Consider the following 26,951-nt stretch of genomic DNA (forward strand, 5'->3'; position numbering starts at 1 on the left):
AAGAGGTGAGAGTCCTTGTATAAATATTCTTTGTAGATCCTTAAATATATGCAGAAACATGATGCATATCTAACTGTTTCTTGAATCACCATAATACGTAGTCAAAGAGTACTAAAACCCTACCAATATTATGCAATGTTCTACCATTTTAACAGTAGTAATGCCCAATGTGACTGCTTTGTCTTTATTAATGAGATGTGACATTATGCACGCAATTCACAATAAGAAAGGCAACTGTGAGCCTGTTCCCTTAACAATTATGAGTAAATAAAAACTAGTGAACAAAATGATCATCACTATTTCCTTTGTTCATACAGTTGCCTATGGGAATAGGAGAAAGTGATGGGGGAACAGTTCTTCATAATCTTTGATCTGATGTCGCGCAACCGAAAGAAACGAGTAAAAGTTTTGTGAGTAAACATTATTCAACACTTCTGCTGCATACACATTTTGAAAGTGCAGAACTTCTGAAACAATGAGTTTTCGGTTCAAGAACTATATTCAACATCATGTTTTACAGATCTTTGCTTATTTTTTGACATTAGGTTTGGGACACTGGAACAGCCTTTCATGTTACATAATTAATGTATGTATGTGTGTATGTATTGTAAATGAAATCTTTTAACCCCCATAACTTGCACAATAGCTCTTGACATAGTCACTTGTGTGGATGACAGGTGTCATCAACAGCATAAACAGTGTATCTGTACACTTTGAACAGTGTATCTGGATTATTTTAGTAGTGTTTTATTTCAATCAAAACATAATACATTTAATACACCAACGCAGTAAGTTATGCACTAGGTGAAAAATATTTTTGGCACTTGTTTGTAAATAGCTGCAGTACCTCTCTCACGCCACCCAACATGTCATTCTCTGTAAACCCTTCTATTGAGGATAGTATAAAAACTTCAGATACCTCCACTGAAACCTGGAATGGTTTTCACTCATGCATAGGAAGCATGATTCAAGTCTGTTGCCCTTCAAATTAACCCACAACCTTGATAAACTTTTTCTAGAACGTCTCAAGAGATCCACACAAACATTGCAAACCCTAGAAGAGATATCATGAACTTCACTGTTGTGAATATTTGTACACATTGCAATAATGGATATTACATTTTATCCAAAAATAGCTTCATAATATCAGTTTCCATCATTTTTACACTACCTTCATTTTTGGCTACATATATGTCCATAATATTATTACATGATCTTGTTCTAACATTGGTAGAATATTTACTTTTCCTCCACTTAGCCATTCCATCTTTTCATAAAAGAAATATGTCCTCTTTATTATTTCTTCCTGTGATTCACATTCAGCATTTTCTGACACTTCTTATTCTCTTCCTCAGTCATGACCACTTTCATGTACACAATCCTCATTCTCTGAGTCAGCAACACCATTGTTAGAACTTCATCACTGAGCTCATGGAATCATTCCAGCCATACATCAGGAACTCTGCTTATGTTTTTTTATTACTTTTGACACTTACTGGAAAAACTAAAAGCATAGAGGATATTTACTTCTCATAAATAAGCATTATAGGCATAAAGCAAACCAACTGTAATTAGTTTCAATATGCCTGAAATTACACACATGAAGTTTGCATTGAATCTAACAAAGCAATAAAGGAAATACACTTACTTTGTTTCAAATTGTAACTACATTGCTCACACAGATGGCCACTCTTCTCCATGCTATAATAACATTTCATAAACAATGCAACCCTGTGTACTTGAAAGTCAATGATGGCTAAAGCTAACAGATGGAGAGTTAATGGAAAGGTACTCTAAATGCTGCAAATTCGATCCAGCCCAATTAAACAAAACAGAGCGGAAAATAACATGGCTGACAAGCATCATCTGTGTAAGCAACGGAAGACTCAGAAGCATGATGGCCTACCCATTATCAGTTCTACAGAATGCACCTCTTGCAGATTGGAGTATAAATATTAGAAAAGATTTTTATTATTATTTTATGGCACTAGTCTTAGTGGTTATCAATGCCTCAAATGTAAAAAAATTACCGGTCGATAGAATATGGTGTCATATGTACAGATATGGCATTAAAACATGATAAAAAATCGAACACATAATATAACAGCTATGTGCCTAAACACTCAACACATTATACTAGCAAAAGAAACTATGATGTATCAAAGTCAAAAAAATACAAATCCCTAAGATGGAGAGATAGAAAACAAGAACAGCACATAAAAATAAAAAGATTGTTAAGGCATTACAGTAGAACCTTTCCCTCACAAATCACAGGAAACACTCTATGCCAACACGTGTGAGCAATAGAGATGTGCCTACAATTAGCTCACTCCTTAGTTCATCCAAATTAGCACACTGAATGAAAATACGTGGCTCAATGAGACCGCACCCACACACATTCATATCACATTAAAGTAAAATCGGTAGTGAACAATGTATGCCCAATGTGAGCTCAACACAGTATAGCAGACATCTTTGACAAAAACAAAAGGAAACACAACCATACAACAGCACAGCTCTGAATTTCTTGTGACAGGCAGCATCTTGCCATTCTGTGTGCAAAGCTCTCAAAATTATGTGCCTTGGCTCTGATCACAGTCACCATCAGAATTTCTAAAACAGACTTCTTAGCCTTTCAATCACCAAATACATTCTCTGGTAAACCAATATACAGTAGGCAGCTGCGAAGAAGGGCTGCAAAGAGTCAAGTGAGAAGTGGGAAATAGTTCTTCCCCTTTCTCCCTTCTGCCCTTCTACTGTCCACCATCTGTGCTGTCAGCTGTCGGAAAAATATTATCTCACTGGAAGACTAAATTGTTATATTGTTCACCATTCATGGTTTTCCATTTTCTTTTACTTCTTACGTATTGCAACAGTGAAAAAGATCAAAGTTCTAGTTAGGTGCAGACATCACATCTGCATTATAAGCAAGAAATGTATAGAAAAACCATTCTCAATTTTTTTAATTGAATAAAAGGAAACATATATTTTGCCTACAAAACTTAGTCCAGAAGTTGGATACAGAGCACCAGTATCAATGCCAACAATACATCAGCTAATTACACCACGTATACACAAATAATTTAACTGATATTATTCTGGAAGTATCAGTCCACTGGTGAGGCGAGAGGGTTAATAATGTCTATGTCATTATATCTGTGAAAATGTTTTTAGAACAGTGAGCACCTTTCTCACTAGAGCATGTCACTGACTCAAAGTCGGATTCCTGTTGCACGCATTCTTCTCAACTGCGAACAGTAACTCTGTGCTTGCACGGATTCAACAGAGGCACACACAGGAGTATATTAAACATCAAACCAACGTATGTGACAGTAGACAGCACCAATCAGTTGCTTCTTGACATCACGCTGGATCATAACATAGTGTGAAATCACAGTTTTCCGTAACATATCACTTCCTGCCCACACGTATGCCCTCATCCCATTCACTACTTTGTACACTAGGGATGTGCATTTACAATGTCTAGGGGATGAAGCTTTACTCTCACATAAAAAGAATGGACCAGTCTTCCCTCAATCTTCTCAATTTCTGATAAGAGTTTGAAAAGGGCCTCATTGCGGGAGTCCATTCGGCCTGGTCATCAAATCGTGCAGTATCTAGATTTGTGGGGTATTCGGATGTGACAGTTGCCCGATGTTGGACTGCACGGCAATTTGAGTGGAGGCATAATCCTCGTCAATTTTTTGGACACGCATCTAATCACCGTGAGGGAGGATCACCGTATTGTTCACTGAGTATGTTGTAACCCCTTCGTATCTGTGTCTACCATCTGAAAACAATTAAAGCACTCCCGGTAATGTTCGGTGTCATCCTGTGCCATCGGTCAGACACTAGAAGCAGGCAGACTAGGGAAGTACAACCTAATGTGTAGGCTACTTTTAACATCACAATATAAAATGTCTCCATTTGGAGGGTTGCAAGAAAGTGATGCACAGAATGCCGATGAATGGCACTGCATTACGTTCAGCAATAAATCGCAGTTCTACACCACTCCGGATGACCGTAACAACTGAGTATGAAGGCGACTTGGAGAGAGCTCTCATTCTTCCGACGTTCCTGACAGGCACAGTGGCATTATAATTATTACACTCCCGGTACCACAATGTTGGGAGCTATCACGTATGACTTCTGGTTACAGCTGGTAGTGATTAAAGGAATTTGAATGGGACTACGGAACATCACGTGCATCCTGCACCCTCACATGTTACCTCTCATGTGACAGCATTGCGGTGCCTTTTCAACAGGACAATGCTCGCCCACACACAGCATGTGTCTCTACGGACAGTCTGCACAGTGTTGTGGTACTCCCGTAGCCATAGATATACCCATATCTGGCCCCGACAGAACTCCTGTGGAACCAGCTCGGATGTCAACTCCACCCCAGCGCCGGTATCCAGGATAATGAGGACCAGTTGCAACACTTGCCCACCAGGAGAGGGTGTGACGGCTTTATGACAACCTTCATGACTGAATCAGTGTACACATCCAGACCACATTGGATACTATGTCACAATGATAAGTCGGCTCATACTGCCATGTTCTTCACAAATCTGACTCAATATCACGTACCCACATAGTCCATTAAGTTCCATTGTCTTTCGTCCTTCCCTTATGAGTGCTCCACGTTTTAGTCAGGCAGTGTATTCCTGAAGCAGACTGACCAAAAGACTGGAATATTAAGATAATTTCACGGAGCAGTTTTGGGAATTCACAAAAAGGGTAGTGAGTGTAGCAGGTAAGTCATGGACCCTGTGGGGCAGATGTGTTATTTTAAAACAGAGTTGAGAGTATCGAATTGGGAATGAATGATCCTGCCTGCGCAGAAAGCTTTGGAAGAGTTCACAATTTCATTCTGGGACATGTAAATGGAAACCTGTTTGGTCACTGGCCAGTTCTCTAGGGCAATGTTGTAACTCAGTGAGCCAAATCTCGGTAGGATGAAGCCACACAACAGAGTGTAGAACCATCAGCTAGTCATTTAACTGACAAAGCTGACTTGGAAAGATCTAATAGAACACAATAAATTCCATTTGTCCCAATGAATCTTGAAGTGTGGTGTTTCTCTGTGTACTCCTCATCATCGACTTATAAACACCTATCCTAGTTTATTTATGGAGGAAATAATCGGTGAGAGTTGCTAGAGACTAGTTGGGGATAGTGCAGGGACAGATCTCCCATCCAGTGGTCAGATTTAAGAGGCTTCTGAAAGTAGTTCAATTGTTACACGTTTTAAACCTTGGCTTATAGGTCAAAGTGAGCCTCATAACCCTTATTTAGACTGATTTAATATTGTGACAATGCAGCAAATTAATTCAGGTCTACCAACTAATGTTCCCAAATAAATTTTTGAATTTGTAATTTGACACGCATGTTGTGCATCTCTAAGAATGCACAGATTCTGTCTGTGGCTGAGAGTAGGTCTTCACACAACCCTACAGAAGCTCTAAGCATGGGCAAGACGAAACATTTCAACATGTTGCAAAGCTTTAAGAAGGACAAGGAACTTAGGGTAGAGCTTAATGTCCCTTTGACAACTAGGTAACTGGACACTGAGCTGGAGCTTCAACTGGGGAAGGAAACCAGCTGTACATTTTTTAAAAGAACCCTATTGACATTCACCTTAAGCACTTTAGGCTAACCACTGACAACCAAATACTATGTGCAAGATGCAGGTTCAAACTGCTGCCTTCTCAAATGTAGATCCAGTGCATTCCCAGTGTATCGTCAAACTCGGTGAAAAGCTTGTGTTGTGGCTACTACCCTGGCAGAAAATGTGCTCCGTACAGGGGGCAAAGCCTTCTGTTTTTACACATCTGGATGCATGGTGCTCACTGACTCTGGACCCAACTGAGCACACAATTTTCAAGCAGAAGTGTCTGTAAATTACAGAAAGAATGGCTCTGAGCACTATGGGACTCAACTGCTGAGGTCATTAGTCCCCTAGAACGTAGAACTAGTGAAACCTAACTAACCTAAGGACATCACACACATCCATGCCCGAGGCAGGATTCGAACCTGCGACCGTAGCGGTCTCGCGGTTCCAGACTGCAGCGCCAGAACCGCGCGGCCACTTCGGCCGGCTTTACAGAAAGAAATGTGTGTTTGTACTGTAGGCTATCTTGAAGAATTGCGACTCAGTGACGAATCATGGTCACATGTGCTCGCCCAGGCTCCATGTGAACAGCACCCAATTCACATTGTCTTGTATCATGGAAATGACAGCCAAGTCCTCAGAATTAATAACAAGGGAAAGCTTCAAGAGCACAACAAAGGTAAAGTTACAAGACATGCATCGCAAGGGTATGACAACAGGCTTAAATAAAGTTTCAGATGCTCCAAGTCATGCAGAAGGAATCTTTCTAGCCAGTGGCACCAGAGGGATGCCAATCACACTTAAAAATAACACTGTAAGGTGTAAATACAATTTCAGAATGAGAGAGGGATAAGGAAGAGTGTCTCTGGAAGGGGCACATATTTACCTTGACGAGCCTATAGCAGGTCCAGGATATAAACTTACAACAGATGTCTCCCTACCTCCACCCAGCTTCTGAAAGACAGTGCATAATTGGAGCCAATGAGACAGCGAGGGTTTTTCAACATTACACCAAGTCAAGTATTCGCAGGGGTGAAGGCGTAAAATTTATTAAAATTGGGTGCTGATGCTCTGACGAGAGAATCACGGCAGTCAGAACAGACAGGAGTAGAGGATGGATAGGACAGGCAGGTCCTAGTGGAGGTGAAGAGATAGCAGTACTGGCAGAAACAGCCGAAGTTATTAGTTGAGCAGGGTTGAGCAGAGTTATCTACAGTAGTTCAGGGCAGTAGATGGAGTTCTAGCTGGATAGCTGAGGTCTCCTGAGTGTCACGTCATGGGTGGAGACACAGTTAGTACTGACAAGTTCTTTAAAAACATAGAACAGTGCCAGTTACTCACCACCCCCTTAAAAGACTTAATCTTTTGTGGATACTACCCATTTTGAGCAAATGTATATTATGTTGAGGGTGTTCTCTGAATGAAGTCAGGAGTTGTAAAACACTCAGTGTTTGCCATTCAGTACTAATATGAAGGAAGATTTAATGCCGCCAACATCTATGTCATTACAGATGGAGCACAAGTTCAGAAGGTGTCAACGATGGAGAAGGAAATCAGCTGTGACTTTTCAAAGGAACCATATTGACAATTGCCTGGGATGATTTAGGGAAATCACAGAAACCTAAATCTTGATGACAGATTTGAACTAATGTCCTCCCAAATGCGAGTCTAGTGTGCTAACCATTGTACAACCTCATTCCGTAATTAATTCGAATCCTTACCTTTTGTAATAAAGAAATTTTAACAGAATAGTCGGATTAGGACTCCCTCTCACTTAGGCCAACTGACTATTTCTGTTTCTCCCCAAACTTTGATGCCTAATCCCAAGAAACAATCACTTTTGGGGCACAACAACATGTGAGTAGATTTTCAGATAATTCAACCTCTTGTCTTCCATATGGATACAAAACACCTACTTGACAATATAAATAAATAAGTCATTGTCTTGATGATAATAAAATTCTAAAACATACACTGATGTGCCAAAACATTCCACCCATCTCCTTAATAGCATGCAGGACTATCTTCTGAAGCAATAAAGCAGCGATTTAATCTGGCACAGATTCAACAAGGACTCAGTACGCTTCCAGAGGTATGTGGCACCATATTTGTATGTACAATTCACACAGTTCACATAAATTATGGGCCAGTGGTTTCTGGGCCCAGAATTGGCACCTAATATCGTCCATAATGTGTTCCGTAGCCTTCAGATCAGGCAAATATGGTGGCCGAGACATCAATGTGAGTTCAGTATTATGCTCCTTAAACCACCACAGCACAACTTTGGCCTCTGACACGAATAGTTATTCTGCAGGAAGATACCATCATTGTTGGAGAGATACCAAGCATGACAGGATGCAGGTGATGTGCAATAATGTTCACATATTCCACATCTGTCACAATGCCTTTGATCAGCCCCACAGGTGCCACGGGTGACTCTCACACACAGCATAATACGGCCCACAGCAGCTTGTGTCTGTCACACGGTGCACATTAGAGAAGTTATTTGCCGGGATGACCAAGTATCCAGATGTGACTGTCGACCTGGCATACAAAGAAACATTGTTCATCCAACAATGCGACATATTTGCATTGACCTGAGATCCAATCTCAATTATGCCCACTGAAACACTCTCCTCATAACTCCTCTCACAATACTACTCTACAGCTCAACCAACCTACACAATATCCTCATCTTTCTCTATTCCAGCCCTGCTTCAAACCCCTTGACACTGCCACATACCCCTGCAAAAAGATCTAAATGCAGGACCTGTCCTATACATCCTCCCACTTCCACCTTGTCCAGCACTGTCACAAGTATTCCCTACACCATCAAAGGCAGGGCTATCTGTGAAAGCACCTACGTAGTCTATCAACTTAGCTGAAAAGACTGGGCACGACCACTAGCAAGCTGTCTGCCTGCTTTTGGGCTGCCAAACTGTGGCCAAGAGACAGCTGAACCACCCTGTTGCTGAGCAGTATCATAGCATCTTCTCCCACCTCTTAGCTGCTATCCCTTCCCCTTGCTATCCCAAGCCTCTTCTGTATCCCCACACCCCATCTCAACTGAAATCGCTACTCACAGCAGTGACACCACAGTGCCCGGAGATGATAGTGGGTGCAAGTTTGTGAGTTGTGTACGTGTGAATATGCATCTGTCTCTCATCTGATGAATAACTTTCTCTGACAGTTGGTATTTTGCAACAGTCTACTTTTAATGGGCCTGTCTGCTACTCAATGCCTCCTCTGTACGAATACCAATCTGTCCAGTTGATATCATTATTCCATTACAGATTTTCCTTTGCATAAGTAAATGAATGAATGGAAAGTGGAAGCATAGGTGAACATTCTATAAAGAGGAAATATCTATTATACAAACATAAAGGAAATGTTTATGTCAAGTACCACTCTCTAACTGAATGTAAAGGGTGATGCATAAGTGATGCCACAGAATTGAATAAAGGGCGATGACCAACAGTGGGCATAAAAAGAATCTAGACAGAAGAGAAAGAAAGTCGCATGCAAACAGTATTCCATTAAGGAGAATCACTGGACAGTATTTCTCCCTCTGAGCTAATGTTGAGTGGCTCCAAATGTTCCTATGCTTGTGTTGAAGATGGTTCCAGCACAGCCCATGTGTCTGCATTGTGTTGCTTTAGAGCGGGTTGTCATGTAACTTTGCAGATGACGACTGGCTGCGCAGTAGCATGGAAGTCACATGACCTGCCAACCAACAGGAGTCAGTCAGACGTAGCGAGCGCCCGATTTAATGTCGTTTTGTGCAGAGCAAGTTTACTACTGGTTTTAGCATTGTGTGTGGTGTTTTTTCAGAAGTTATTGCAAGGCGTTGTGGTAATATGAGTGGCAACAGCAGGCGGGTGAGAGAAATAATAAGTCGAAATCGAAAGAAACTCATAAGTGAGCACGACAATTTCAGCAAGAATGTGTGAGGGTGCAAAATATTTGACATGTATAGCCAAGGTGAATATCCTACGGCAGAAAAATTATGTTCCTACATGAAAGAAGCCGAAAGTTTCAAAGGCAGAAAATCTACCATGCTCACAATATTAAGGGAGATGGGATTTAAATACAGAAAGAGCAATGACTGAAGAAAACTGCTCTTAGAGAGAAGTGACTTTGTAGCAGCAAGAACTGTGTTCTCGAGAGAAATGCACTTGATAAAACAAACCAGAAAATCACGTATTTATTACCTCAATGAAACATACATTAACCAGAACCATTCAAGACCAATGTGCTGGAAGACAAGTGATGATGTTGGTGGCCTGAAGGTTCCTGTGGGAAAAGGGAGATGCCTTATTGTGCTTCAGGCTGGTTCTGCAAAGAGAGGCTTCATACCAGACAGTAAATTAATATTTAAAGCATCGAAGACGAAGAAATCAGATGACTATCACTCTGAAATGTCTTCAAGCGATGGTTTGTGCAACAGCTACTTCCGTACATGGCAGAGATAAATGTTATTGTCCTGGACAATGCGAGCATGCACTCTATACAAGTGAATAAGGCTCCTACTTCAAATACCAGGAAGAATGAAATTATTTCATGGAATTCCTCACACAGCATCAGAGACGAGGGCAGAGTTACTCATGCTCCTAAATGCATACAAGCCTAAACATTGCACTTACGACAAAGATGAACTGGCAAGACAGCATGGTCACTGAGTAATCAGGTTACCACCATATCACTGCCACTAAAATCCTATTGAACTGGTATGGGCGCAAGTACAAGCCCATATCTCAGAAAGAAACAGCATCTTCCGAATTGCTGATGTGGAAAGACTCACACATGAAGCAGTGGATAACGTAAGCATATCTGCATGGGCAAATTGCGTCAGACATTCGGAAATACTCCAGGAAGAAGATTTTAAAAAGGAAATCAACAGACTCATTGATGGAGCCTTTCATAATTAATCTTCACAATTCGGATTCGTCTTTATCAGACAGCAAGTATAAAACCTGTGACAGTACTGCAATGCTGCGGTAAGCATTTAAACAAACGTTGTAAATGATAAGCCTATATTATATAACTTAAGTCTAGGTTTGCCTGGCTGGTAAAGTAATTATAAAAAGATTTTAGTTTCTTACGCAATTTCGTTGTGGACTTTGTTTAAATCTTGTCTCCAGTGATTACACTCGTCAATTTTCTTATTGAATTATCCGTCAAAATATGTAAAATTTCACTTGTATTTATGCTAGTCGGACTGCTGTCTTCATTTTTGAAAAAGTAATTGTTCTTGCTTTCCCGAAAATTAGTCCCAACAAACAGCACGTGGAAACTTGTTTTACATTATGACAATAACTTTGTACAATAGACACAATATCAAAAACTATAAATTACTTGTAAGAAAATGCCTTTCGTTCTTTTAATAACGATTTTTAATGTATGACAGGCTCTTTTTATATTTTCTGAAATATGACTCTGAATACGCGCTGAAAAGATGCTCTACTCGTAGACTGCTCAGACGTTTGATTAGGTCACTTAAAAAACTGGCATGTAAAAATTTCACATGTGTGAATATTTCCCTTACAATCCAAATAAATAATTTTAACTACAGATGGCAAGCCACCACAGGGTGAACGTATTCTCTGGGTTCGAAAGGGAGACAAAAATACTCCTGCATGTGCCAAGATTTTTCCCAGTACTCACACGTATTGCAAAACATTTTATGTGTATTATAAAAATGGTCTGAGTATCAGTAGGTAAACATTTTTTCGCGAGGTTTCTTCTACTTTTCAAATTTTATTTTTCAAGGCAGCACAAGAAGAAAGATAAATGCGCAACAGTTTTCCCAGTTACTCAACACAGTATTCTTGTGTTGATCGACAGACACAATAAACAATGCAAGTCTGTCTATTATTCTTGCCAATGTACATAGATTTTTTATTTTTACACATTTTATACAACTCCATATTTTAAAGGCAGACGATTGAATGACAACGCCTTTCTCACAAAGACGTATAGGTATTATTGCACTCGTCGCCTTTCCTGCATGCACGCATACTTCAATGCGCGGCGGTCAGTAGCCGACAGTCGAACTGAGCGATAAAGCATAGTGTGACTACACTGCGGCAGCTGGTTCCCCCCAATACTAACTGCTGGCTGCGCAGAACTCCCCCAGCACCCGCCAAGATATGTGACTACCGCTCTAGTAGTGGCTGTGTTCAAGTGGAAATAAATTCACGAAGAGAGAAAGGAACGTTGATGTAAAGAACAAACTGAAGAATAAAATTTTCTCCAACAGCAGAAAGGAGTATGTCTGTTTCTGGAAAAGTGATCCATATGAGAAATTAAGCTAATATTAAACGGTGTTTAAGATCAATAGTACATAACCGACTGCGGATGGTTTGAGGAAATTCTATTAAGTTTCTTATGCTCTGGCATGATTTCTTCCATACAATGAATTTTGATATTCAAAATTTTAAACGGTGAAAACAAAAAATTTACTCACCTGAGCTCATAATGAATATTCGAGTAAGTAATCTGCCATCAAAATCATGACAGAAGATTTTAAACATTTTAGTAATCCAAACAAAATGTGTCGATAGTAAAGCAGAAAATATGCATTACACAAAAAAAATGAGTAAATGGAAATTTCCTGACTATGCAATGTTATTGTTTGTAATGAAGTACACTAAAGCAGGTTAGGAAAAACAAGTCTACAGAAACCACTGTATATCACTTCTTGGAACAGGTTTTAACTGCAATGGATAATGAGGACTTAAACTGTGGAATATTTTTAGATCTATCCAAGGCATTTGACCTCATCAGCCATGATATTTTGCTAGAGAAACTGTATTGCTATGGAGTACGTGGAAAAGCATACAGCTGGTTTCAATCGTATCTGTGCAACAGATATCAAAGTGTTGAAATAATACACAATGGCACAAAATATTACTCAACATATCTTAAAGTCAACTGTGGTGTACCCCAAGGTTCTGTTCTAGGCCCTCTGCTCTTCTTAGTTTTTATTAATGATTTTCCTAACCATCTAACAGGAGCAGAATCAGTACTTTTCGCAGATGATACGAGCCTTATTATTAAGGCAGTTAGTGAAGCTGACCTACAAGAAAAAATAGGTTCAACAATGAATGAGGCAGCTGAATGGTTCAAGGACAATTACTTAATTATAAATGACAAAAAAAAGCACTTGGATGGACTTTAGGCACATAAGGAACAAAGTAAAAAATAACATAAGAGTAGTTATTGGGAAATGTCTGCTAGAACAAACTTCTTTTACAAAATTTTTAGGTGTATGGCTGGACAATAACTTGAGATGGGAAAAACATGTTGAACTATTGAATAAAAAACTCAGCAAATACTGTTATATATTAAGAAAACTTAAAAAACTGCGATTTTGAAACAGTACTATGTGCCTACTACTCTTACATTAATAGTAATCTAAGATATGGTATTTTTGGGGGGGGGAGGGCGGGGGGGGGGGATACAGGTTTCACAAAAACTTGTTTTAAGCTCCAAAAGAGAGCTATTAGTATTCTGAAGGGTGTTGCCTACAGAGATCCATGTATACGACTCTTAAAGGAGTTGAAAATTTTGACCCTCCATAGTTTATTCATCTATGAATCAGTATGTTTCCTAAAGTCAAATCAAGAATTCTCTTCTCTAAACAATGCAGTACAAGACTATCAGACCAGAAACAGGCACGATTTCCATAGAAACATACATTCAAAATCCCTGTACCAAAATAGTGTGATGTATCTACCCAAAATAATGTTCAATGCCTTACCAAAAGAAATAAAAAGCATACAAAACTAACATATATTAAAAAAAGAATGAAAGAGGCTACTACTTGGTCAGAGTTTCTATAACATTGATGAATTTCTTTGTTGTCTAAACAGATAGTGCTCATCTTTTGATTTTTCTGCATAATCCATTGTTTTTTTCCAACTTGCATGTAAATAGAAGACAAAATATGTGAAGTTTAATTAAGAAAAATATTAAAGTGTAATTAAGAAAATATTATTCCCCTTAATGGATTTTTCTTTGTATAAACCTTGTAATTTTTTTCTCATCTTTCATGTAAAAAGAAGACAAAATATGTAAAATGTAACTAACAAAATCTTATTTCCCTTAATTGTTAAAAATATAAATCATGCTCTCTCTCTCCCCCCCTCTCTCTCTCTCTCTCTCTTTCTTTCTTTCTTTCTTTCTTTGTATATGACAATTCCTATATCATGTATATGATAAAATGGATGATAATAAATTGAATTGAATTAAAGAGCCAAAATACAATGGTAATATGTTCTACAGAAATCACAAGGTAGGATCCAAAGCCATCTAAAAGTTCAGCCCTGAATATTTTAATCAGGAACTTTATTTCAAAGCATTCTTTGGGTACTAAAAACAAATAATTGCAATCATAAGAAAGAATTTTCAAGTGATAAGTCATCATGTCACATGAAATTTGTCCTTTTATGTGCAAATGATTTGAGCCCACAACAACTGACGAACAGTCTCACAAATGAGATTTTCACTCTGCAGCGGAGTGTGCGCTGATATGAAACTTCCTGGCAGATTAAAACTGTGTGCCGGACCGAGACTCGAACTCGGGACCTTTGCCTTTCGTGGGCAAGCGCTCTAACCAACTGAGCTACCCAAGCACGAATCACGCTCCATCCTCACAGCTTTAACTTCTGTCAGTACCTCGTCTCCGACCCTCCAAACTTAACAGAAGCTCTCCTGCGAACCTTGCAGATCTAGCACTCCTGAAAGAAAGGATATTGCGGAGACATGGCTTAGCCACAGCCTGGGGGATGTTTCCAGAATGAGATTTTCACTCTGCAGCGGAGTGTGCACTGATATGAAACTTCCTGGAAGATTAAAACGCTTGGGTAGCTCAGTTGGTTAGAGCGCTTGCCTGCGAAAGGCAAAGGTCCCGAGTTCGAGTATCGGTCCAGCACACAGTTTTAATCTGCCAGGAAGTTTCAGTCTCATAAATAGCTCATGCAGCCTGTGGCACATTTGCAGGTAAAACGCTAGGTAACTTTGGTACAGCTGTGCTAAAAAGAAATTCTGTAGAACTTACATGCCTGCGAAAAGATATCAAGTTCATGTTTTTCCTGAAACTAGCTCCAGGTGTGATAGTCAATTCCTTCCACTTAGCAACTCAGTTTCAATAAGAGTTGCAGAGGTCAACGCTAAAGGTAGACAGCTGACAGAGATGCTACTATGAGGAAACAAATAGACAGGGAGGTTTCCATGGATGGCATTTACTACTGTTGAAAACTTGGGATGAGAGGCTGTAAGGCTGTAGTCAATGAATACAACTATCTACTAATGCCTCCCAGAATGAATTTCCACTTGTCATTGGAGCATGTGCTGATTTGAAACTTCCTGGCAACTATGAGGCCAGGTCATGAGTTGTGCCTGGATAGAGCAATTGCCCATAAAATACAAATGTGCTGAATATGAGACCCAGTTTTAACTAATAATTAGTGTTTCATTCTCATCAACAGGAGACATCTCCAGAGCCAAAACTTGCCAGTTTCAAATTTGTCAGCACATGTCCTAGCTTATTTATTTGATGAAAATCAACTTAATATTTTTAATGGCAGTATAAGTGGAAAAGTGGCACAGCTTCTGAAAGCAAGAAAATAAAACAGAAAATATGCACTTAATAAAAGAAAAATATGATTTAAATAATGAAACACTGCACCAGTCAGGTATTTTTTCATGGTTGGCACAATTTGTGTGTCAACAATTTATTCTCATTATATGGTGCAAATAGCACAAACAACACACATGCAAACATCACATAAAATATCTATGGAAATATTTGTAGATGATAATGAGAAGAAATTCTTGAAACGTATCATGTTAAGTGGAAAACATCATAACTGTTGCAGTGGTTCATTATTTAAATTATGAATGGCACAATTCCTGTTTTTTAAAAAACAATAATTATGATGAATGAAATGAAGCGAAATCAAACAGGATGGACTGTAACAATATTATTAAAAGGATAGCTGCTACTCACCATATAGAGGAGATGCTGAGTCCCTTGTTGGCCAAAAGCTCATATTGTGACAGTCTTTTTGTTATGCCTATCTGTGACTCTGCATGTCCGCTATATAGTGAGTTGCAATTATCGTTTTCATAATATTGAAATAAAACAAAAATATGTTTAGGTTGGAGAATCTATGGCAATGCCACATACGAGGTGTGATAAAAAAGTAATGGGAATTTTTTAAATTTCACGGGCTTTATACAACCAACGCTCATTTTTCTTTAAATCTTGTTGGTACACATGTTCCTGATACATGTTTGCATTTTCAACTACTTTGAATATTTAGTTTATTGTTGACAGTCAAAAAGGTTATATGTGTTTTCAAGTGCTCAGCAAATTTTTACTTTTGAAAAAGGTGGATCAAAGAATCTGCTTTAAACTGGGGTAAAGGAAAAGGAGTGGCAAGGTTTACGAAATGGGGAGTGTTATGGAAAAGTCTCCCAGAGACTTGGGTCAGTGGAGACTTACCAAACAGAATGAGAATTCCAGTAAGTCTCCCTTGACCTGGAATTCTGGAAGAGATTTGTGTAATTGGTTTCGAAAGCTAGCACGTTTGCATAACATTTATATGCATTCTCTCCTGTCACCACTTAGTGAGTAGATTCTTTTTATCTATCCAATTATATTTTCAAAAAGTTATTATTTTCATTGATAAGTAATGTGTGAGAGAAAAGTAATGACACTGACAACACTGTGGGCAACATTGTACTGTTCTACTTGTACAGGTGAGAACCCTTCCAGGTTCTCAGTTCAAGTTTCAGCTCCATACAGCCATCATGTCATTTTTTAGAGTGCCATCAGTGAAGGTGTGTTCTTGTAGTGCACTACAAAAATGGAACTGTGGAATTTAGAGAATGTTATGCCATCAAGTTTTGTGTTAAACTTGTGGAATCTGCATGTGTGACCTTTGAAAAGTTGAGACAGGCCTAGGGGGCAAATTCTTTATCTAGAGCACATATTTTCGCTGGCTCAAATCATTTTAGGAAGGCCGAGAACATGCTGAAGATGAACCTCGATCAGGGATACATTTAACTGGAAAAACAATGAAAAAAGTGTGGATGTCTTTTGAGATCAGACTAATGTCGATGGCATGGCAGGTGACTTATTAAACTTAAAAAGTTTCACCATACATCATATTTTGACCAAAGATTTGCACATGCAAAATGTTTGCACCAAAACTGTGCTGAAAAACATCACACCTGAGCACAAAAACAATTGAAGAAACAAGTGTGTTGATCTTACAGAGAGGACTGCCTCTGTTCACAAATGGTTCAGTCATGTGATCACAGGTATTGAATCCTGGACATTTTAGTACAAGCCTAAGGCAAAGCGGCAGAGTGAAGGTTGGCACACTGAGACTTCTCCTCGACAGAAAAAAGCTCAAATGAGCAAATGACAGATCAAAAGAATGCCGGTCTGCCTGTTTGACAGTAGGGGTATCATGCATAAAGAATATGTCCTTCCAGAATAAACTGTCAACCAAATGTTTTACAAAGGTGTCCTTGAAAGGCTCCAGAAAAATGGTGAATCGAGTGAGATCAGACACTGCAGAGAAGTGACTGCTGCATCATGACAAGGGCTCATGCCAACTGCAACTTCCATCACAGAATTTTTGATCTCAAAAGGCATTCCTGTTGTTCCACAGCTCCATATTCACCTGATCTGAGTCTTTCTGACTGTTTTCTTCTCCCAAAACTGAAAAATGTCTTAAAAGGACATGATTTTGGGACTCTGGATGACACTCAAAAGAACATGACATGTTAAAGGCCTTAGCAGTTGATGCCTTATAGCAGTGCTACCACAGCTGGGATGACGACTCCTCTAGCAAACAGCAACTGAAAAGAACTACTTTGGATGGGATAACATTGTTGTTTGAAAAAAAAAAAAAAAACTTTGGTGAATAAAAAATCAGTCTCTTCACTTTACTCACACACCTTATATATCTCACTCAAAATTGGTACTTAGTCAGCATCAGTTTGGATTTCAAAAGGATGGCTCTACAGAACGCATAATTTTTCAATTCATGAATTGAATTATACAGAATGTAAATGACAAAACACTGCCAACTGGTATTGTTTTTGCAACAGTATTCTAACCTGTTTTATGTACCATGGGGGATCAGCTGCTTCTTTTGCTAATTTATTTTATATAAATCTCTCATTTGCTGTCAATACCATTTCTTTGTGTTCAAGCCACACCTGGTCTACACATACACTGTTTTTTTGTGGATTTGAGAGTTACGGTATTCTGTATCGCTACGACAAACCTGTGCCAATGACTACTGGTTTAGTGCAACTGCACTAATTAGGTAAGAGGTAAACCATCTACATTGTCGTCCACAACTTAAGGACAAAAGTAACTTTCACACGATGTGTCACTACCAACTAAAATAGCTCGATAAAAACTGGATGATACATACAAAGTTTTGGTAGTCCAGATGTGATGCTGCAGGAAGGCATAATATTGTACGGGCATACTGACCTCCAAATCTTTAAACATGGTACACTCACCAGTGAACATTATTGTGATGCTACTCTTTCCTCGTGTACATCCTTCTGGGAGTGCATCTGACGCCGACTTCAATTTTTATAGATAACAATTAGCGACCCGTCGAATAGCACAGGTGGAGTAGTTTGTGCAATGAGAGGATATTTGGCGAATTGACCGGCTCGTCCATTCTCCCAACTTAAATCCCATCGAGCACATGTGGGATGCTGTGGGGAATGTATTGCAGGAGATCCACATGCACCAACAACTGCCCATCAGCTGTCAACTGTGCTGGTGGAGGAACAGAATGCCCTACTGCAAGAACTCCTTATGAAACTGTGGAACTTGTGGCCGGCAAGGGAGAACATTGCACAGCACGCATTGTGATTTGTGGTGATCATCACTCCAATAACCCTCGAACAGGCACGCCTGTGCATAAAATGTGCCGATCACAAAAAATTGTTTTCTATCATTCCATTGTTGTTTTGCAATTGCAAGCCTCTATCCATGCCTTCATTACTGCTCCAGCTAACACAGTAACAAATTGTGCTGTCATACGTCCAAATAAGGAGCAGTAATATTTAAAAAAAAAAAAAAAAAACAGCAAGCTAGGTTAGAAAAAAATTATAGTCTGCGCAAGAAAATGACCCAGATTCAGAGATAGCAGCAGAATTCCACAGTGAGACTGTTATTTACTAGATAATTAGTAACTGAATAAGCGGCTGGCAGGGATCTGATGCAACTGTGCTGTTTAATTTTTTGAATGGGTCAATACTGTGGTAACACTTGCGTGCGGCAACAGAGTGATACAAAGAAAGATTTATTTTATTATTATTTAATTAAACAGTGATTTAGCTCATATAATGCTAGTTTATTTATCATTGTTTAATTAAACTAAGATTAAACTGTAATTTTTTAGACTTGATTACCTCAGCAACATACAGGCAGCTATTCATTACATGTGTATGAAGTGCACCGCGTGTTTGCTCACATTTTGAAAAATCATGTGCCCTTTCAAGGGTGACTTCAGTGTAATTGTTGTCTTTGAATAAAAGTGTCATTTATGTTTCTCAAACTGTGTAGTTCTTTCAATTCCCTTCTGTACAATTCTGTAATAGTCCTTTCTATGTTCAGTCCAAGTTTCATCGAGCTATGATACTCGGCAGTGATATATTGTGTGAAAGTTACTTTCATCCTTGAGTTTCCCACACCAGTGTTCTTTCTGTATATAAGAAAAGTTTACACAGCAGGTTTGTCATCTGTAAACTGCACCTGAATGGCGGTTAATTATGAGAAGATTGTGTTATGTTATGCATACGGAGCAGGAATGTCTACCAGTATCTGTCATAATTTGTTACTGACAGGACTGTGGCCTATCAGTGCGGCAGTGTATCATTCCACAATATTGCATCTCGCATCGGTCTGGATCCTCAGACTTTGACACGAGTACTGAACTGACAGATTCAGGAGTGCCACACTCGACAAGAGGTAGGGTCTCGACAGTTTCACCTGATTAGTGTCCGAGAGGACATAAATATTGTCAGTTCAGCTGTGTAGGAATGTACAGACACACCACATACCTCGAGTCAGGAACCATTTAATTTGCAGTGAGACAAGTATCCAGACAGGGAGCACACCACCTCTGGGGCAACACAGACCACTGTTGTGATTCCCTCAGTGCAGCAGCAGAGAGAGGAGCACCGACAGCAGCATGCCCTGCAACGGCACTGGACAGGGGAGTGGTGCCTGTCTAAGACCAGATTCTGTGTACAGAGTCACAATGGACGTATCTGTGTACAGAGGCTCCGGGGAGGACAAATTCTACCTGACTGCATTTGTCACTGTCGTAAGTATCCAGCACCTGGTGTGACGGTATAGGATGCCATGAGCTACACATCACGGTCAGCTCTGGTAATTTCGACAGCAGACCCTCAATTTACAATGCTTTAAGACCAGTGGCTTTTTCTCTCCAATATCGCCATTACATAATAAAGTCTAAGATGAAAATAAGAAAGGAATTATTTGAATATGATGGAAACTGATAGATGTGATACAAATGTAAAGACAAACACATTAACTAGAATTTTAGAAGCTTTGGATGATTCATTGAAGAGAAAGAGCTGCACAAACTGAACAAGTTAATAATCCGTTGCTCCAACTCTCGTCCTTGTGCTAACAGTTATTCAACTCGGAATTCATTGACAGAGTTGCTGGATGTCCTTCTGACGGCTATCATGCCAAATTCTGTCCAACTGGCACACCACACCATCAAAATCCAAAGGTGGTTAGACAGCCCTACCATAATCCTCCACACATTCTCAATTGGAAAGAGATCTGGCAACCTCGCTCGCCGATGTAGGGTTTGACGAGCACAAAGACGAGCAGTACGAACTCTCACTGTCTGTGATCAGGAATTATCTTGCTGAAATGTAAGCTCAGGATGGCTCACCAGGAAGGGCAACAAAACAGGTTGTGGAATATCACTGACATACCACTTTGCTGTAAGGGTGCTGCGAATGACAACTGAAGGGATCCCACTATGTAAAGAAATGGCACCCCAGACTACCATTCCTTGCTGTCAAGGTGTACAGCAAGTGACAATCAGGTATTTGACCGTGTCCAGGACATCTGGATGCACGTCTTCAGCCTGGGGTCTCATTGACTGGAGTAGAATTGTCTTCAGTGATGAGTCCCACTTTGAATTGAGCCCCAATTAGCAACAAAGACATGTCTGGAGACTCTCCAGACACTAGTGGGATACCAACCAGATTGTTGTCCATCATACAGCCTGACAACCAGAAGTGATGGTCTGGGGAGCCATTTCATTTCATAGCAGGGCCCGTATGGTTGTTATCCACACAGCACAGTGGTATGCCAATTTTGTTGCCCTTGATGACAATCCATCCCGGGTTTACATTTCAGCAAGATAATGCCAGTCAGAACACGGATAGTTTCTACAGCTTGTCTTCGTGCTTGCCAGAACCTACCTTGGACCACAGGGACACCGGTTCTCCCATCAATCGAGAATGTTTGGAGCATTATGGGCAGGGCCCTTCAACTGGCTTGGGATTCTGATGATTGATGTAAAGTGCCAATTGGACAGAATCTGGCATGATATCCCTCAGGAGAACATCCAATAACTCCATCAGTCAATGAAAAGCTGAGCAGCTGCTTGCATAAGGGCCACAGGTGGACCAATGAATTACTGAATTGCTCAATTTGTGAAGTTCCTTCTCTCTTGAATAAATCGCCAAGCTTTTTGAAATGGTAATCACTGTACATGTACATCACATCTACCAATTTCTGTCCCATTCAGATAATTCTTTCTTGGGGCGTCATTTTTTTACCGTGTGTGTATAAATACCTGGCCACTTGAGCCTACCAAGTCAATGCATTTTTAACTACTTCTGTTCGTTTTGTACTCAGAAAATCTCTGCAAGTTTTTTTGAATGTCAGAAAACACTTCACACTACAAAGACCTTGGCTATTTATAAATGCTGCCTATGCTCATGTGCTTGTTTGTGACAATGCATTAGGTCCATAGAATTAATAGTCTTTTAAAGACTTCTTAAAATGAATTTTATATTACTAACATACAACAGAAATGTGTGTGTTAAATGATCTCTCTGAAGTGCAACATGAAGCTTTAAATTTTCATACTTACTACTTTTAACATAGCCATAATATTACAAGGTATTGGTAGTTGACACTGAATGTAAATAAATGTAACGTGTTGCGTATAAAACAGTGAATGGATCCATTACTGTTAAAATGGATCCATTACTGTTAAAGGAAAACACAGCTGACAAATCACTGGAAAAAGTAACTGCAGTAAAACACCTAGGAGTAACAGTCTGCAAAGGTGTTAAGTGGGATGATCATGTCATACGAACTGTTCAAAAAGCAGATGCGTGGCTGAGATTCACTATAAGAATTTTAAGGAAATGTAATTCATCCACAAAACAAGTTAACTTACAAAACACTTATTCTACAAGTTCTTGGGTACTGTTTATCAATCTAGGACTCTTTTCCCTAATTGGTTTAATACAGGGTGTATACGCGGACAAGGAAAAAAAATCCCGGATTTTTCCCGGTTAAAAACACACTTTCACCCGGTGCAAACACGCGTTTTCCGTGTTAAGTGACAGTATATTTTTCCTTATCAATCCTTTGAATGGTTATGGTTTTATACACAGCCTTAGAAACTCAGGGGAAAAGACGCGTTTTGGAAATATCATTGATGTGCAGCAACATGTACGCTGCGTATTTTCGTATTATGGAGGTATACTTTGAAATTCCACCAAACACCGCATGTTACTTTCCGAATCATTGAAATCGAGATTGTGATGCGCGTTTGTAAGCCAGTCACAGCTCATGTCACGTGATCTCGGCAGCCGATGGCAGTGGATATTCAGAGCCTAGGACATGTGATGTAGTCAGCCAACAGCAACATCACTGTTAAGTAGCATGAACACACAAACGGGGAAAGTTAATAGCTTAAATTAATATACATGATGTTGCTACAATAAAAGCAAAGCTTTCACATTGGTCTCTAAGGTTAATAAGCTGCAAGAGAAGCTAAGCTTTCGCATATAATGTTGATCTTTTTTGCGCGTGTTACACTTAAGACATGTCACACAAATGTGCCAGTATAAATTTTAATAATGACATAAATGTCTGATCTTCAGGGTTCGAAATTCTTCTAAATGGCTCGTCATCAAAAAGTTGATTTTTGAATGAAAGTCAAACGCTCTGTGATTTAATAAATTCATGGTACATTCTCGCACATAGTTCACCTCACGTAAAAGGTTATTTACTTTGAAAGTAACGCTTTTCAAACCACCATTCGCAATATTTTCCCGCGACCTGTTAGAAATATGTTCGTTTCAGCAGTTGCCAGAGAATATAGATAACAGACGACACCGCGCTTGCACAGATATCGTGACGTAGGAAACCCATATGTACGTACGTGTAAACTATTAAAAGATCATACATTATGTCATACAAGAAACAAGACATCAGAGGATACCCCACGAGCATCGGAATTTCATGAACCATACTAATGTTCTCATTTAAAGTGCATACTCAAAGTGCACATTCGTATGTCCAGATTCCCAATGAACTAGACCTCAACCTAATATTAAGCTTTTCAGTGTGGCTTTCGGGATGTAAATTTTCTTGGAGCACCAGTACTGTATTATACCATGTTTGGTTCTTTATTATGGCAAAATGCCATATGTGCTAGAAGATGAAAACGTGCACTTGAAATGCAGCGAACAGTTGAAACTAGCCAGTACTGTGGAATTAAACATTTCGTTTCAAATACATTGACTGCCTTTAGATTAGATTAGATTAGATTAGATTAGATTAATACTAGTTCCATGGATCATGAATACGATATTTCGTAATGATGTGGAACGAGTCAAATTTTCCAATACATTACATAATTAAGTTAATTTAACAACATACTTATAATAGAGGGAAACATTCCATGTGGGAAAAATATATCTAAAAACAAAGATGATGTGACTTACCGGACGAAAGTGCTGGCAGGTCGATAGATACACAAACAAACACAAACATACACACAAAATTCAAGCTTTCGCAACAAACGGTTGCATTATCAGGAAAGAGGGAAGGAGAGGGAAAGACGAAAGGATGTGGGTTTTAAGGGACAGGGTAAGGAGTCATTCCGATCCCGGGAGTGGAAAGACTTACCTTAGGGGGAAAAAAGGACAGGTATACACTCGCACACACACACATATCCATCCGCACATACACAGACACAAGCAGACATTTGTAAAGGCAAAGAGTTTGGGCAGAGATGTCAGTCGAGGTGGAAGTACAGAGGCAAAGATGTTGTTGAAAGACAGGTGAGGTATGAGCGGTGGCAAATTGAAATTAGCAGAGATTGAGGCCTGGCAGATAACGAGAAGAGAGGATATACTGAAGGGCAAGTTCCCATCTCCGGAGTTCTGACAGGTTGGTGTTAGTGGGAAGTATCCAGATAACCCGGATGGTGTAACACTGTGCCAAGATGTGCTGGCCGTGCACCAAGGCATGTTTAGCCACAGGGTGATCCTCATTACCAACAAACACTGTCTGCCTGTGTCCATTCATGCGAATGGACAGTTTGTTGCTGGTCATTCCCACATAGAAAGCTTCACAGTGTAGGCAGGTCAGTTGGTAAATCACGTGGGTGCTTTCACACGTGGCTCTGCCTTTGATTGTGTACACCTTCTGGGTTACAGGACTGGAGTAGGTGGTAGTGGGAGGGTGCATGGGACAGGTTTTACACTGGGGGTGGTTACAAGGGTAGGAGCCAGAGGGTAGGGAGGGTGGTTTCGGGATTTCATAGGGATGAACTAAGAGGTTACGAAGGTTAGGTGGACGGCGGAAAGACACTCTTGGTGGAGTGGGGAGGATTTCATGAAGGATGGATCTCATTTCAGGGCAGGATTTGAGGAAGTCGTATCCCTGCTGGAGAGCCACATTCAGAGTCTGATCCAGTCCCGGAAAGTATCCTGTCACAAGTGGGGCACTTTTGGGGTTCTTCTGTGGGAGGTTCTGGGTTTGAGGAGATGAGGAAGTGGCTCTGGTTATTTGCTTCTGTACCTGGTCGGGAGGGTAGTTGCGGGATGCGAAATCTGTTTTCAGGTTGTTGATGTAATGGTTCAGGGATTCCGGACCGGAGCAGATTCGTTTGCCATGAAGACCTAGGCTGTAGGGAAGGGACCGTTTGATGTGGAATGGGTGGCAGCTGTCATGACACATTTTGTGTGTATGTTTGTGTTTGTTTGTGTGTCTATCGACCTGCCAGCACTTTCGTTCGGTAAGTCACATCATCTTTGTTTTTAGATATAACAACATACTTAAGTTAATATAACAACTTTTTTATTTTTTTTATTTTTTTTATTTTTTTTATTTTTTTATAATTTTTTGTTTGTTTTTTTATTTTTTTAAAATTTATATCTAAAAATTCCTCTATGGAGTAGAAGGAGTTGTCATTCAGAAATTCTTTTAATTTCTTCTTAAATACTTGTTCGTTATCTGTCAGACTTTTGATACTATTTGGTAAGTGACCAAAGACTTTAGTGCCAGTATAATTCACCCCTTTCTGTGCCAAAGTTAGATTTCATCTTGAATAGTGAAGATCATCCTTTCTCCTAGTATTGTAGTTATGCACACTGCTATTACTTTTGAATTGGGTTTGGTTGTTAACAGCAAATTTCATAAGAGAGTATATATACTGAGAAGCTACTGTGAATATCCCTAGATCCTTAAATAAATGTCTGCAGGATGATCTTGGGTGGACTCCAGCTATTATTCTGATTACACGCTTTTGTGCAATAAATACTTTATCCCTCAGTGATGAATTACCCAAAAATATGATGCCATATGAAAGCAATGAGTGAAAACAGGCATAGTAAGCTAATTTACTAAGATGTTTATCACCAAAATTTGCAATGACGCTTATTGCATAAGTAGCTGAACTCAAACGTTTCAGCAGATCATCAATGTGTTTCTTCCAATTTAATCTCTCATCAATTGACACATCTAAAAATTTGGAATATTCTACCTTAGCTATATGCTTCTGATTAAGGTCTATATTTATTAATGGCATCATACCATTCACTGTACGGAACTGTATGTACTGTGTCTTATCAAAATTCAGTGAGAGTCCGTTTACAAGGAACCACTTAGTAATTTTCTGAAAGACAGTATTGACAATTTCATCCGTTAATTCTTGTTTGTCAGGTGTGATTACTATACTTGTATCATCAGCAAAGAGAACTAACTTTGCCTCTTCATGAATATAGAATGGTGAGTCATTAATATATATTAAGAACAACAAAGGACCCAAGACTGACCCTTGTGGAACCCCATTCTTGATAGTTCCCCAGTTTGAGGAATGTGCTGATCTTGGCATATTATGAGAACTGCTTATTTCAACTTTCTGCACTCTTCCAGTTAGGTACGAATTAAACCATTTGTGCACTGTCCCACTCATGCCACAATACTTGAGCTTGTCTAGCAGAATTTCATGATTTACACAATCAAAAGCCTTTGAGAGATCACAAAAAATCCCAATGGGTGGTGTTCGGTTATTCAGATCATTCAAAATTTGATTGGTGAAAGCATATATGGCATTTTCTGTTGAAAAACCTTTCTGGAAACCAAACTGACATTTTGTTAGTAGTTCATTTTTACAGATATGTGAAGCTACTCTTGAATACATCACTTTCTCAAAGATTTTGGATGAAGCTGTTAGAAGGGAGATTGGACGGTAATTGTTGACATCAGATCTAGCCCCCTTTTTATGCAAAGGTATAACAATAGCATATTTCAGTCTATCAGGGAAAATGCCCTGTTCCAGAGAGCTATTACACAGGTGGCTGAGAATCTTACCTATCTGTTGAGAACAAGCTTTTAGTATTTTGCTGGAAATGCCATCAATTCCATGTGAGTTTTTGCTTTTAAGCAAGTTTATTATTTTCCTAATTTCAGAGGGAGAAGTGGGTGAGATTTCAATTGTATCAACTTGCATAGGTATGGCCTCTTCCATTAACAGCCTAGCATCTTCTAATGAACACCTGGATCCTACTATATCCACAACATTTAGAAAATGATTATTAAAAATATTTTCAACTTCTGACTTTTTGTTCGTAAAGTTTTCATTCAATTTGATGGTAATACTGTCTTCCTGTGCTCTTGGTTGACCTGTTTCTCTTTTAATAATATTCCAAATTGTTTTAATTTTATTATCAGAGTTGCTGATTTCAGACATGATACACATACTTCTGGATT

At 39.3% G+C, this 26,951-nt stretch overlaps 1 protein-coding gene across 1 annotated transcript in view; it reads right to left on the reverse strand.

The window, feature by feature from the left end:
- Window positions 1-26,951, reverse strand: part of LOC126213201 (zinc finger protein 721-like) — a 174,268-nt gene that overhangs the window by 32,722 nt on the left and 114,595 nt on the right. The window lies entirely within an intron of this gene.

The sequence above is a fragment of the Schistocerca nitens genome, chromosome 11 (assembly GCF_023898315.1).
Source record: "Schistocerca nitens isolate TAMUIC-IGC-003100 chromosome 11, iqSchNite1.1, whole genome shotgun sequence".
In the NCBI taxonomy this organism is placed as follows: Eukaryota; Metazoa; Arthropoda; class Insecta; order Orthoptera; family Acrididae; genus Schistocerca; species Schistocerca nitens.